Source organism: Emydura macquarii, unplaced genomic scaffold, assembly GCF_026122565.2.
Source record: "Emydura macquarii macquarii isolate MOO-44397 ecotype Brisbane River unplaced genomic scaffold, CSIRO-AGI_Emac_v2 contig_1027, whole genome shotgun sequence".
Lineage (NCBI taxonomy): Eukaryota > Metazoa > Chordata > Testudines > Chelidae > Emydura > Emydura macquarii.
Genome location: NW_027131164.1, coordinates 4,171,208 through 4,186,181, shown reverse-complemented (window position 1 = coordinate 4,186,181; position 14,974 = coordinate 4,171,208). Strand labels below are relative to the sequence as shown.

Genomic DNA, 14,974 nt, shown 5'->3' with positions numbered 1-14,974 from the left:
CACTATGGAATTTTTAGTGCATGTCAGCAGGGTCCACATGGACAGTGTGCAACATGCTAGCGAGGGGTAGATTTACACCCCAGTTTGCCAGGAACTAAGCATTTGTATAGACAAGTCCACACACCACACAATCCAGTTCCAACCAAGAAAGGGGTAACTCAGGAACACAACTGACTTCACAGCCCTGTTTCCCAGCCTGGGGGCACCAGACTACTCCAGGGGGAATACAGAGCAGAAGAAAGAACAAACAACTCAAACAATTTTGGAAGGGGTATAAACAGCTCTGCCTCAAGACATAAGCCACCCTCTAGTTTATAGGAATTAGAAAAAAAATGCACTGTGGGCAGCTGACACAGGGCACCTCTGCAGCTACTCAGTGAATACTGCTGCCTAGCCTGTTTTCATGGTCTCTCACAGTCAAGCTGTTTCCCTTTCACATGTACATTTATTCTTCAGTTCCCAAGCAAAACAGAACATGACACAAATATACAGCAGGAGGCGACTTACACACAGCTCTCTCTCCTCCGCCAGCTCATCCTCTGAGCTTCCCAGGACTTCCTGTTCCTCCCAACCATACACACACACTGATATCATTTGACATTGGTTGACGTTTGGCTCAGCAGTTGGGTGCAGATGGTAGGTGGAGATAGATATCTCCACCCAGCTACTGAACCAATGTCTCATTAGCCCAGCAATTACCACCCAGGTGTCAGTAATTCCCGCAACAGAAATTGGTTAATTGCTCCCAGCTGAACCTGCAGCCTTCTCTGTGCTGCAGCAACCTCAGGGTCCAGGGTGCTGCTACACCTAACACTCTGTCATATCAGATTATTCTGTAACTGTCTAATATAACGTTTCTTGCACCTTCTTAAACAACTTGGTATTGGCCACTCTTGGAGACAAGATACTGAGGTAGTTGGATCACTAGTCCAATTTAGTTTGGAGATTCCAATATACACAAGGTCTAAATCTGATGCACCGGTTGTAGAGAAGTGTGAAGAAAGCATAAAGATTGGGAGAAGCTTTATGAATAAATGAAAGGAGATACATAGGCAGCAGTGGATTTGCAAAGAGTTTTATAACTGCTAGATATATCAGTATTTGCTATAGATTTAATTTTAGAAACATTCCAGAGTTTCAGAATGAAGTATTTTTGTAAACAAGATTCACGTGATAATGTGTTTCAACAAAACCCAAATGCTGAATGGTTTTGAAATGAGCAACCATAAATGAAAGTTTAAATCTGAGGTGCACAGCAGGACCCCAGAGATTTCATTTCTGTCACATGGATTCCAATCACTCCCTTCCAGGGCTGCCATGGCTTCCAATTCTGACTTGAGGAATCACAATGACAAGTTTCTTGCTCACAGAAGCTTAATCTAACCTTGGCTGCAGTCCAGCAATCAAGGCAGGGGGAGATGTAACTCGCCTATGTTCATGTCAGATCGATTTAAATGGACCATGAACATAATACAATGATGTTCTCACACATGGGAAAAGCTTGTGGACACACACACACACACACACACACACCCCTCCCCCCCAGACAACTCAAGATTTGGCTTTAAAGGGAAACAGAGGTTTCCATGCCATGCTGGGTAAAGGAATTGCAAATAAGATATAGCAAATATATTTTATATTTATACAAATAATAAGCATAATTAGCTTGTCAATTAACTTTCATTTCTTACCTGTGTGCCCATAGAAGAGCATGAAGATCTCTCTCCTTTATCCTTTCCCTTAAACATAACCAAAGTGCAGACAACTGCAAGTATCTTATGCAGAAACACACACCAGACTTCACTTTGACCCATCATTTCTCTGGAGCTACGAACTCTGTTGAAGAGCACCTTAAAGTTTTTGCCTCCATTATGTAAACAGGTGACCTAATCTGCATTTTGCACTTAGTCACTTGTCCACGTTTCGAGACTAGTAACTCAGAAGGATTCTGTAAGGCACCTGTTTTAACATAGTTTATTTTGTCCTTGAGGTTCCCAAAACCCCATCTCTTCCCCTCTTGCACTCTTCATGTACTGAATTTTTGCCCAGATAGCTGTAAGAATCAGACTATTTTGTCTGTGAAGAGGCATGTGGAACCCAGTAATCACAGAATGGTGGGCAACCTACCTATCTAAATTCCATCTGTAGGATGAATTAACTTATGAGAGGTCTCATTGCCAGCCTAAGAAACAAACCTGAACCTAACCAGTTAACCAATTGTGCCTGTGAATCAATTCTATGGATTGAGGGCGAGAAATCACAACAGGACAGTGCATCCTGATTTTCCATGTATGAATAAGAGCATATGCCAATGTAGGCTAGAGATAACTGAAGTTTGAAATGCCATATTTGCATCTGTGGAACCTTTGGACATAGACATTGGTAAGCAGTGTTGTAGTGATGCATAACATTTATCAAGTGCAATGTCATATTTTAATAATTACCTCCAAATCCAGCTCCTCCTTCACCCAGATTTAAAATGTACATAAACACAGCAAGTCATAGGTGTATATTAATCATTAATTCGTTATGAAACTTTTGCAATATTCCTAATAAATATTTATTAGAAGCAGAAAAAAGTTAAGATGATGCTATCAGACTAACAAATGGACAGTACAAGAGACTACTGCATCCTGCTAAACTTTTATGGTGACCCCCACAACTTCCCACAGGTTAAGTTCTATTCTATTTCTATTCCCCACCAGAGTTCAAACATTTAATTATATTTCTTGGTACAGCAAAAGGTAAGTTAAGCAAGACCACAGAAACAATTATGTCAAAAAGTATTAATGAATGACGTAATATGTAAACACTCAAGAAGTCAGATGTTAACACGAAGTATTATGTATTTTAGATAGGAAAAAAAAAAGAGCATTCGTCCTGGGCCAGATCTTTATCTGGTATAAATCAGTGTAGCTCCATTGCATGTTGCAGTTGTACCTGATGAAGTTCTGGTCCTTTATTTTTTTTTTTTTTTCTGTTTTTATTTTTGCTATCTAAAGAAAGTCTAAAACAAAAACACATTGGACTCAAGAATAAGGAAAAATAGATTTAATAAATTCAAGTATAAATGCTTTTTCCTTGAAATGAATGAACTTGTAATTTTCCTATTTGAAATCTAAAACAATGTCACATTTACGTTTTGTTTTCAAATTAGATAAAACCATACAAGGATCCTTGGAACCTAGTTTATATAGTGTAAGCCGAGCAATACATATAACCAGTTTATTTTACAGAAAGAACAAACAAGGCACCCTGCTGAATGACAATGATATTTTTAATATTGGTTTTTGTATTTCATTATTCTTTATGTATTATTCGACTGAAAAAGTAAGAGAAGGGGGAAAACATGCACCCCCAAAAAACCAAAAAAATAACCCAAGTATTTGATAAAAAAATAAATAAATAAAAGTTAGTCAACCTGTACTGAGGTCTGTTTAAGGTAATCCAATTACTTTTCTGTTTTATTCTCAAAAGGACAATGATCAGACAGTGACCTTAAGAAATTAATCTTCCTTATAGCATTCTGGAAAAATATTCCAAATGACTAATTGTGAATGACCTTTAAGCAGTTCCAAAGAATCTTTTCTAAGTTTACTAGTCCCCAACCAAAAAGCACAGTAACTGACTTCAAAGCTGCTGTAACTCAGTTTGATTTATCTGTTTGTTTGTTTTTTTAAAACAATATCACAAAAACGATAAAATTAGGAGGCCAGTAAATGTGATGTAAGGTGTTACTTAAGATGTGGCCAGATCCTACTCCTCTCTGATGGCCTGGATCCAAAATCCACTGAGGTCAATGGTAGTCTTCAATGAGCTTTGGTTTGGGTCCTAAACCAATGGGAGTGTTCCCACTGGCTTTAATGAAGCAGAATCAGACTTAAGGGGAATCAATCTTCTTGGTAATGAAAGGTATGAGATGAAGAACAAGGACTGAAGAATGGCACAAAAATTACTATTGGGTAGAATCTGATTATATCAATTTGTAATAAAATGTATGGAGAAAGTTGGGGGGGAAAAAAACTCCGTGAGACAAAACTGGAATTTAAGGAAAGAGGGCAAGAGAAACCCAAATGGAGTTGGACAGGCTACAAATGGACAGACATACTCTTATGCAATTCAATGTAGAGAAATATAAGACAACAAAGTTATGGCTAAAAAACATTAAAAAAATAATCTGGCCACAATATTATTTGGCTACAATGCATTGTTTAGCAAATGATTCTGTGATTTTATCCACCACTGGTGTAGAATCCAAGGTTAAGTGGAGATGGGAGATGAGAAAGCAATTACATTTCTTTGCATCTTTGAATGTAATGTTCTCAAATATAAACTGAAGGTCTCCCAACCCTGTACCAGAATGAGAAGAACTGGAAAATGTGTGTGGTTTTGATAATTTCACTATAAAAGTTTACAGACAAAGTAAGCAAATGCATACAATGACTAATGTTAACAATGGAAGAGGATTAGAAAAATTATGTCTGCATTCCTTAGAAAAAGAGAAGATTCCTTCAGGATATTCAGAACTTTCAAGGGACCACTACCCTTTACAGAGATGTTAAAAGGCAATTTGGCATCTTTTCTCACTTTTGAGTCTTCAAGAAAAGATAATACCTTAGGTTTTGCTCCCTGATCTCTAATAATGGACCCATGCCTATATTCCTTACTGACTCCCAACCCAGGTAAAACTCCCACTGACATCAGTGGCTTTGTGGGTCAGGCAAAGGACTGGGGAAAGATGGTTTCTATTAGTGGCTCTGCCACACACTTCCTTTTTCATCTCAGTCAACTTCTCTGTGCCTCAGTTTCTCCATCTGTAAAATGGGGTAATAATACTTCCCTACCACACGAGTGTTGCAAAGTTAAAATCATTAATGCTTGTGAAGGGCTTTGACCTCCTCAGACAGGTCCCCCGATAGAGGAAGCCAAGGGAGGCAACTGTTTAGGGACCCAGCGATTTAAAAGGGCGTGGGTGGATGGGAGGGCACGTATCCTTCTCTCCTCCATATCCCCCCTTCTACCGAGGTCCTTGCAGCTCGCGTTCTCCACCCCTTCCCTGAGCCACGCTTATTTATTATGTGCCATGCAGGTTCCTGGGCACCTGCGGTGGTATCTACTATTCAGCTTCCTGGGTTCATCAGCAATCTCCCTGGGAAGTCCACAGGACCCAGGAAGCTGAGTAGCAGATACCGCCTCCTCAGCTGCCCAGGAACCTGCATGGCATATAATAAATAAGTAAAAACTTCCGGCAGAAGCCCACTCGGACCTCAGCCATCCCTTCCTAAGGGGGCCATTGACTGTTCTTCCCTGAGGCCTGGAATTGATGTTGGTGGGCCTGTCCTTAGATGAAGCCTGGGTACTAGAAAAGGACACTAAAACTTAAGACAGAGATGGAAATGCATGATGAAATTGCAAGTTATTGTTTGTTTATTATGGGAGTTTTTACTTCTTCAGGAATGAGTAAGGAGTGCTGCCTATTCTATATACTAGCATACTCACTGGAGAGCACTGCAACACACAGGTACAGGAGAAGAAAAGAACAGACTGGCAGCTTTGACTTTTTGGCTTGACCAGTTTGTCACAATTTGAACTATTTTAAAAAATAGTGGTTCAGATTTATCCCTGGCATAACTCCATTGACTCCTATGGGCTTATACCAAGGGATGAATGAGGCCTGGCCTGTGCATTAATTAGATTCAGAGCGTGGAAGACATATTTACTTTCTGTGACTTAAAGAGATCAGCAGGTCAAAGTATTAAATGTCACTTCAGATCTGTATCAGCTCAGGGACTTCCAGCAGAAGTGGCCAGGAAGGAAGAACTACATTATATACTGCTGCTGCAGTTACTAACATTTTAAACTTCTTATTTATGCAAGATGTTGAGTCCACCAAAACTGAATTCCCTCCACAGTCCGATCTAACAGCAGGTAGTTTCCTCTTTCCTTCTGCTTCATGGGGCAACTGGTAAGAAACATGCCACTGTTTAAAAACATCTCCATGGCTCAGGATGGCTCCAAAATTCTTAAAGATTTTGCATCATAATAAAGGGGCTTTTCCCGCTCTGTCTCTGCTGTGTTGCCCAGTCAGTCTTGCAGGAGCCACGCTTCCAAAAGTTTCCATCCATCAGAAGGATTTCTGCAGCACTGGGGAATGCAACAAAAGTAGCATCCCAAACTTAGATCATAGGCCTCTCTCTGCCCAAGGAAGAAGGAAGCATGGAATATGCACAACCTATTTTTAAGGAAAGATTTTTTTTCTTTTTCTTTTTAAATGCAGTGGAAGCCAGTGTGATGACTCAGCTGAAACAAAGCACAGCAACAGTCAGATTTTACAGTATTACTCAAATATTTAGCATTATTAGGACCTGATTCAAAAGCCAATGAACTCCATGGGAGTCTTTCCACTGACGACCGTACAGTGCTTGTCATGTGTGGATCTCAAAGCACTTGATATAAAAGGCTAAATATAATTATTCCCCTTCTAATCGTGAGGAAACAGAGGTAAAGTGACTTGCTCACGGCCTCATAAGCCATGGAAATCAGCCAGAATAGAACACAGATTTCAAAGTTCATTACCTTGTCCACCACACCACAAAGCTTATGGTTCGGCAAAAAAGAGTATTGTGTCATTATAATTATGCAAAGTTAAGTTCACTTGGGGGTGTATTGTGGAAGTGCTGATCAGAGAAAGCAGATTATATTTTTCAATCAAAACAATCAGAATAGGTTCAAGATCATGAACTGCTCTCCTAATGACTCATAGAAACCTAGAAATTAATAGATTCCAAGGCCATACGGGACTATTATCATCTACTCTGATCTCCTGTATAACACAGGTGAGAGAACTTTCCAAAAATAATTCCTAGAGCAGCTTTTAGAAAAACATCCAATCTTGATTTAAAAATTGCCAGTGATTAGAGCTCCACCATGACCCTTAGTAAATTGTTCCAATGGTTTATTACTCCCACTGTTAAAAATGTACACTATTTCCATTCTGAATTTTCTAACTACAACTTCTAGCCCTTGGATTGTGTTATACCTTTCTCAGCTAGACTGAAAAGCCCATTACTAAATATTTGTTTCCAACATAGGTACTTGTAAGCTGTGTTCAGGTCTCCCCTTAAACTTGTCTTTGCTAAGCTAAATAGATTCAGCTCCTTAAGTCAATCACTTAAAGACATGTTTTCTAATCCTTTAATCATTCTTATGGCTCTTCTCTGAACCCTCTCCAAGTTATCAACACCCTTCTTGAATTGTGGACACCAGAACTGGACACAGTATTCTAGCACCAGTTGCACCAATGCCAAATACAGAGGTAAAATAACCTCTCTACTCCTACTCGAGATTCCTGTTTATGCATCCTATGATTGCATTAGCTCTTTTGGCCAGAGCATCAAACTGGAAGCTCAGGTTCAGCAGATTATCCACCATGACCACCTAATCTTTTTCAGAGTCACTGCTTCCCAGGATAGAGTCCCCCCTCCTGCAAGTATGGCCTATATTCCTTGTTCCAAGAGGTATACGTTTACGTTTAGCCATATTAAAATGCATATTGTTTGCTTGAGCCCAGTTTACCAAGAAATCCAGATCTAAGGTGACCAGATATCCCAATTTTATAGGGACAATCCTGATATTTGGGGCTTTTATATAGGCACCTATTACTCCCCACCCTGGTCCCAATTTTTCACCCTTACTATCTAGTTATCCTATCCAGATCGCTCTGAATTAAATTGACCTGTCCTTCATTTTTTATCATCTCCCAAATGTTTGTATCATCTGCAAACTTTTACAGTGATGATTTTGTTTTCTTCCAGGACATTGATAAAAATGTTAAACAACACAAGATCAAGAACTGCTGTGGGACCACACTAGAAGCATACCTGTTCGGAGATGATTCCCTGTATACAATTACATTTTGAGAGGTGTCAGTTAGCCAGCTTTCACATGCACCATGTAAATGGGATAGCTTTGTAAGTGATGAAGTGCTGCTGCTTGGCGGGGTAGAAAGCAGAATTACTTGGCTGCTTTTTTTGTTTTTTTCCTGTTTGCTTCTCTTCATTTATAAGTTTGTGAAATTCAATCATTTGCCATGCTTCTCAGTTACCATGTGAATCAGAAAAGTGCTACCTGTACTGTATATGTCAGAGTAGCACAGAATTGTGTTCTTCATAACTTAAGTATTTTCTTCCTCAACTTGTAATTGTGGGAAGGGGAGAAGTTATTTTGCTCTCCATGGGATATTTTACCTGGATGAATACCCAGGAACTTGAAGCACTAAACTGTGCTGAGTCATCTGTTCCCTTTGGTTGTTTCATTTAAGTACAAATATCAAAACTGCCAGAGTTCCTTTCCAGTTGTCAGTCACTTCCTATCACTCCTACACAGTACTAGTAATGGTACTGTATGTTTAAAGGACACAAGAAAAAACACATTCTGATCTCAGCAAGACTACTAGAGTCAATGGACTAAATTTACCCCAACTTTCTTAAGGTCCACAAACAACAGGAAGTCTGCTAAGGGGAATTGCGGTTGCATAAGACAGTCTCAACCTCTTTGGTGCCCCATAATGCCTAAGTGCCTGCTGTTGCTAGGACATGTGCCAGATTCAGCTTCCACTGATAGAACTGCCCAAGCGTCCTGGATGGAAACCAAAGCTGCCCTTCTCTGGCAAAAGCCATAAGGGATGGGGGGGTGGTAGAACAATCGCTGCCCTCCTGTGGGATGCTGGATTGCAATGGTACCCCATCCCTTCTAGATGTCTGGTAGTGTGTTCTATGAGCTCTGAGGCAAGTACTGTAGGTGCTCCAAGTGCTAGGACCTCTCGGCTTCAGCATCAGGTGGGGCCCACTATGCCATTCTGTCAACTTTTTCCAATCACCAACCGCCAGACCCTTTGTGACCCACTTCTCCCCACATGCCATGGAACCTCCCTGCTCCTGGAGACTCATCATCCATCTCCGCACAGCAGAAGAGATTAATTCTTAGCAGATTCATCACACTGCCCTCTGCTGATATATGACTGCCCAGCAGATTAATCACAGCAGAAATACTAACTGCCCTGAATTCTACTGTATGGAGAATCCACTCGCCAATCCATAACAGATTTATTGGGTACACAGTAACCAGTATGTGGTAAACAACAAGAAGTACCAGAAGGAAAGTTATTAAAAAAAGATAGGGTCAGGAGCTATCAGCCATGTTTAATGATGGAATAACTATGTGGAGGTCTCAGCGCTGTAGCCCATCAGAAAGGATGAATCTGTGGTTAGGGTTCTAACCTGGGAGAACTGGGTTAAATTCCTCTCTCTGCCACAGACTTCCTGAGTAATGTTCTGCAAGTCATTTAATCTCTGTGCCTCAGTTCTGCATCTGTAAAATGGGGATAATGGCACTTCCCTTCCTCAGAGGGCCGTTGTGAGAATAAATACATAAAAAAGACTGTGAGGCACTTGGATATCATAGTAAGAGGGGTCAGTACTTCGGGTACATACAGAGAGCACAGTGCACATATAGAGAGATCAGATAGTACATATCCATATAAAAACAAGCTAGCTCCTTTGGGCCTCAGATTTTAGTCAGCCAAAGATATAAAAATCCAAACATAACAGGATATTATTTTTATTTTGTAAACACAAAACATCCATAAGTTATTTAAACCTCAGCAGCAACTGCACTTAGATTTTGCCTTAAAATCTCAAAATCACTTTACAAACATTGTTTAACTCAGCCACACAGATGAATTATTATCCCTCTTTTACAGACTGAGTAGTTGAAGCACAAAGATTGTGATTAAAGGCACTCAAAAATAGCAATAGTGTAGCTAATGTCACTCAGAAAAAATCCAAGAATATTCTGCTACTATCAGAAAAGTCAGACAGTCTCAGCTTCATGAGAATGTGGGTGATGGTCCAATCTTGGGATCAGCAGTGCAGATGCCTTTGGAGGAGGGGAGAGATGTGCCATTGTTTTATTTTATTGGGGGAATTATGTATTTATTTTTAATATGTTAAATAATTATCATTGAACATTATTATTTACAACTTAGAAACAATACTTGAGAATTGGGCAATAGATTAGTTCCGCTTTGCAAAGCAGCTTTTTATAAGGCACACTATGAATAAAGGATGGAGTCTGTTTCACACGATAAATAGCCTGAAGCCAATCAATCATCCTGTTACATTCAGCCTCCTTACATTCCACTGAAACAGACTGTCATGAAGTACAAATATCATCAGAGGAGTTTCATTAAGTTTATATATGCCTTCATATGACTGCTTGCACCCCATGTAATGTGTTCGATAGAGGACTCTCTCTTTCTTTGCAGCAAAAAAGTTCCCAAAACATATTTATGCTAATCTTTCAAACAGCTCCATCTTCTGGCATATCTGTTCAACACTACATTCAAAGATCATGACTCACTTATTATCAGTTGTTAATTCTGTTTGTTTTCTAATAAACTGTGTCTGCAAAACATGGTGAGAACTGTGAACAACAAACATCTGACTATGAGCGCTTCTGTAGTAATCAATGAAGGGAAGGAAAGAGAAACTTCACTTTCACCACTCAACACTGAGGGTTGATTGTACAGACAGTTCTCAGAACAATGAAAGCTCAAGAAAAAAATATTTAGATAACTCCTGAATAGCACAAAGGGGCAATTCTGCCATCCTTACTCATTCTGGTTATTATTCACTTCTCTGTGGCCCTGACTGATGAAAATGCTTAAACACATGCCTAACTTTAATCACATGAGAAGAACCATTTTAACTTCAATGGGACTACTCATATGCTTATGATTAGGCATGTGCTTAAGTGCCTTGCTGAATCAGGGACAACAGGGGCCTGATTCAAAGTGCACTAAAGACAATTAGAGTCCTTCTATGGACTACAGTGGCCTCTGGATCATGTCCTAAGTGAGTTGTCTCAGTGAAATCCAGAGACCTAGCATAGAGAGGTACTACTCAACATGAGTAATGGTGGTAGAATCCAGCCCTAAACTATTAACATTGGAAAAGATACAACAAAGAAGCTGCTACAAAGCTTTACATGTGAATTTAAAGATCTGTACAGTTGATTTACAATGCTACTTGCACAACTGTTAGGAAGAATAAACTGAAATGGCAGATAGAATTAGCTCCTAAAGAGACTGTACAAAACACAAAGCTGGAAAAATGAACACTTAACAGAGGAAGATCTAAGTAGTGCCCTACCAAATTCATGGTCCATTTTGGTCAATGCCATGGTCATAAGATTTTTTAAAATGTCAATGTCATGGTTTCAGATATTTACATATGAAATATCATGGTGTTATAACCATAGGAGTTTCAATCCAAAAGAGGGGGAGCGGGAGAGGGCACAAGACTATTGTAGGGGGTTGTAGTATTGCCACCCTTACTTCTGCGCTGCTGCTGATGGAAGTGCTGCCTTCAGAGCTGGACAGACAGAGAATAGACGGCAGCGCAGACATGAGAGTTGCATGGTATTGGGGGAGGGGGGGTTGACACTTTTTTGGGGGGCAAGGCCAGCCTTATGAGTGAGCAACCTCCCAGGGCCTTATGGTCAGTGGCAATGTGTCGCCCCCACCCCCCACACAGAGTCAGTCCAAGTCCCCTTTAACTCAAGCGCAGGGCTGGGGGCAAGGGCACTGGAACCTTTGTAGAGGTGGGTGGGTCCGGGAGGGCAAGGGCCATGTCCCCCATTTTTTAACATGGGTGTAGTTCGGGGGTGGGCTGCATTGCCCCAAAACCACAAGCTTCAGACAGGTGTGGCATGGTGCCGGCACTGGCGTGGGTTGTGTTTCACAGTGTGGTGGGGGGAAGAGAGCTGATAACTGTCTCCTGCCGCAAAGTGCAGCCCCTGCTAATGCAGAAGAAGAAGCAGTCTTGTCTTCTTCTGCCCCATCAGGACTAGAGGCTGGAGCCTGGCACAAGGTAGAAGCCCCAGCTGGGGCGCCCTCAGCCCCACCCCTCCGTGGCAGATTTCCCAGTTCATAATGCGTTTTTATGGCCATGAATTTGGTAGGGACCCTAATTATAAAGGCCACATTCTGGCTTCCAGTTCTACCCTACTTTATTAAGAGTATTACCGGTCATCTCCATAGATGTCAGATCAGCAAATATTCCCTCTGACCTTTATTGTGACTACTCACAGCAGAAAGCACTATGTCTGAGAGTAAACCTTGGTAAGATTCAGCCCATGTTCTAGAAAACAGTATTCTGCCCAGCTTCAGCAGAGCACTTAAGCATATGCTTAAAATTCAAGCACATCATTTAAGCACATCTTTAAGGCCTATTGAAGAAAAAAAATATTTAAAATAGGTTTAAGTTCTTTGCTGAATCAGTAGAACTTAATTCATTAACGGTCAGACTACAAAGCCCCTGCTTACACTGGTGAATAGTTACTCAAAGAAGCAGTAGACTTCTATTAAACTACTCTGTCAGGTAACTGCTCACCAGGGTAAGGGGCACACAGTTCAGACCTAGCTTTCCCATATCTTAATAAGAGTGAAAAAACAAGGAATCATGTTTCAGAGCTCAGAGTCCAACAAATTAATTTTTAATTAAAAAAATCTATTTATCTAGTCATTTCTAAAAATTCACATTTCCCTTAAAACTGTAATAAGCCCTTTGTATAATGAATAATTTGTGAAAGCAACAACTAGATTTTATCCCACAATCTCTGATATTCCTTATCCTTTGACAAGTTGACCTCTGTCTGAAGCAAGAGAAAATAAAAGATGATCATATTGTATTGAAATATATTTCCGTTTTCATACATAATCAAATGGAAGTAAAGGCTTTAAAATACTTCACTTTAAATAAGAATTTACTAAAATTAAAAACATTTTACTTTGAGAACAACAAGTGACTAAGGTCTCAAACCTGCCAACACCTAAAATTTACTCCCATGAATAGTCCCACTGACTTCTCATACAAGCAGAATTACACACATCCCTAAGTGTTGGCAGGATGAGGGTCTAAGCCCCCAAAACATCTTTGCAGTGCATTTCATACAGTGCCTGTCAATTTTTTGTTGTGCTGAAAACAACAAGATGCTGCCAAGTGACAGTCTTAGATTAAGAAGAGCTCCATAACAGGCTAAACCTTAAAATGAAAAAAGAAATGTAATAATATCAAACTGCTGCATGTACTGGTAAAACAACATGATGATCCAATAATCTAGGAGCAACTAAACTGCAAACAAGCAGATCAGGAAACTTGGCAAGTAAGGGAGTATTCTACATGCACGGCAAAAAATAAAAATCTAAAAAGATTCTTGTATATTAATGCATTAAACTTGTGAAAGCACACCTTACCACAAAAAATGCTATGATTTACATTACGCATTATCAACCATGAACTAAACTTCCCGTATAAAACCACAAAGATGACAAAACTGCCCTGTTTACATCAATGAAATCAAGGGTTAGGAAGTTTGGTATGGAGCTATTACAAAGTACTCCTGCAATGATATGTAAGGAAAACTTTGTGAAGACTGAGCTAAATAGCACAGTGGTTATATAAGTCCGTACTCTATTTATTTACTAAGTTGTGTGTTTTATAAATACCCAGACTTAAATAGCCAGATATTCTTAAAACAGAACAAGAAATTTCCATCAAACTCTGTGGGCCCCAGTTTTCAATGAAGCCAAGTGATGTTAAATATTGCTATTGTAGATTTTACACGTCACTGCTAATTTTACGCTAAACAAACACTATGAAATAAAAAATAAATGTTCATTACTTTTTCGGATGCTATCCGCCAGAATGAGCTATAGCCCTGATCTTGCAAATATACACAACTTTACTACTGTCAAAGGGATAGGTCATGGTAGTAAAATTAAGTACATGTATAAGCACTGGCAGGATCTAGGCCTAATTTGCCTTTTACACAATAGTATACAACAGTAAAAGTGTTAATAGTAAAACAGTCAGAGCGTGGTCTACAGTGGGGAAAAGTACTGAGTTCAAGAATGTGTTAACTAACATGATATTAAACAAATTTTGAACCAAAAGTGGATAAGGACAGTCATATTTAAAAATGAGTCTGCTGGTCATGGTTACACCAGGATTAACTCCACTAAAGTCTATGCATTTTAACAGCCATAAAACCCTCACCATAGGCTTAATCCTTCACTAACAAAGTCAATGGGACCTTTGCCATCAACCTCAGTGAGCGCAGGATCCGGCAGTATTTCTGAATCACCTTCCATTTTTACAAGTCAAAGCTGGGAGCAATTTGACCCTTTATGTATGGGTTTGATTAAACAATTAAAAGGAAATAAATATACAGGATATATTCCCAAATCCCCTGCAAAGTTTGGGCCTGTTGCCATTGATTCCAGTGGGAGCAGGAGTCCTTAGCATTTTGGTATCTTTCCTTTCTGTACTCTAAAAACAGTTTGATTTGATTACACATAAAACAAGTCATATGCTTGAAATGTATTAGACTGGAAAAGTATGTACCAGATCATTTTAATAAGCAGAACAATGAATCATCATCTACATTAGAACTAACCATATTCGGTTCAGACCAGTGGAGTGCCTGGCTCCTGATCCTCTGCTTCTGGGGAGAGACTCACCCATCAGCTCTTGCATGGATTTTCCTTTCATCAACCCACTATTCAGCCACCCTTTTGCCATGCCTCACCCTATAACAAAGGGAACAGAACTATAAATACAAGCCTTTCAAGTGTGAAAAAAACCTGTGCTGGGAAATAATTATTTATCATTTTGTGACAAAATTACAAAGCTAGAGGAAGAGTGGGTGGGGGAAACCCACCTAATTCTGAATGTTAGTGTCAGGGAATATATTGCAAGGGGATCAGAAATCTCAGGTTTGCTCAAGGCTGCTCCGCTGTCTTAGATGTTCTGTAGCTACGAAAGATTTTGTTGAATTATAAAGACAGGCCAACACCAGAGCAAAAAATTTATAGTGACAGAAAGGTTGAGTTATGAAAAATAAAATTGATATT

General features: G+C 39.7%; 1 protein-coding gene across 5 annotated transcripts in view; it reads right to left on the bottom strand.

Annotated features, from left to right (window-relative positions):
- The window catches only part of LDAH (lipid droplet associated hydrolase), a 165,164-nt gene that overhangs the window by 128,201 nt on the left and 21,989 nt on the right, over positions 1-14,974 (bottom strand). Inside the window, exon 1 of one of the 5 annotated variants that reach the window (XM_067544711.1) lies at positions 14,518-14,633. The exons of 3 other annotated variants lie outside the window; for them this stretch is intronic. The gene's annotated coding sequence lies outside the window, so the exon portion shown is untranslated. Of the gene's footprint in view, positions 1-507; positions 615-14,517; positions 14,634-14,974 lie in introns of those variants that run through there. One more of the 5 variants, XM_067544710.1, reaches the window with a different exon arrangement.